Here is a 1,057-nt window from a genome sequence, read left to right on the forward strand (position 1 = left end):
CTCAATGCTCTCTTATCATTCTCCGTTGTCTAATCTGGATACTCACGATTTTTCAAATATTGTAATATATTCAGATACCAAGGGTGGTCATCTTTTTCTTCTTCCTCAATATTATAGCAATGAGCTGGGGTTTCAGAAATACTCACCTGAACAGGTTTCATGTCCTCTAACTTATTCACTCGGATCATAGAGGCTAGGGTGGCCAACGCATCAGCCATCTGGTTCTCATCTCGTAGAAGGTAACAGAAATTGGTGTCATCAAACTCGTCCATCAATTCGAGAACCATCTTTTGATAACTGATCAGTTTAGGGTCTCTTGTCTCTCATTCTCCTTTGAGTTGGTATATCACCAATGTGGAATCCCCATACACCTTTAGCACTTTGATTTTACGTTCAATAGCTGCACGAATGCCCATAATGCATGCTTCATATTCTTCCATATTGTTCGTACAGTCAAAATCCAATTTGCTAGCAATAGGATAATGATCTCCGCTTGGAGATACCAGAACGCCCCAATTCCGTTACCGAAAGCATTTGAGGCTCCATCAAAATTTAGCTTCCATACATGATCCATTTGGGAATTTTCTTCAGTGGCTGCCACATACATCAAATCCTCATTTGGAAAATCAAAATTCAAAGGCTAATAATCCTCTAAGGCTCTGCTAGCTAAAAAGTCAGCTATTGCGCTCCCTTTCACGGCCTTCTGACTCACATACATTATGTCAAATTCAGAAAGCAAGATCTGCCATCTGGCCATCCTTGCATTCAAAGCAATCAACTCCATCATATACTTTAAGGGGTCTAACTTTGAAATTAGCCAAGTTTTATGATACAACATATATTGCCGTAATCTCCAAGTTGTCCAAACTAGGGCACAACATAACTTCTCGATAGACGAGTACCTCGCTTCACAATCAGTGAATTTCTTGCTGAGATAGTGTATTACCCTTTCTTTTCTTCCTGTCTCATCATGTTGGCCTAACATACACCCCATGAAATTGTTAAACACTGTTAAATACAATATTAATGGCCTATCCGGACTAGGTGGTGATAGAAC

Source organism: Gossypium raimondii, chromosome 7 (assembly GCF_025698545.1).
Source record: "Gossypium raimondii isolate GPD5lz chromosome 7, ASM2569854v1, whole genome shotgun sequence".
NCBI lineage: Eukaryota > Viridiplantae > Streptophyta > Magnoliopsida > Malvales > Malvaceae > Gossypium > Gossypium raimondii.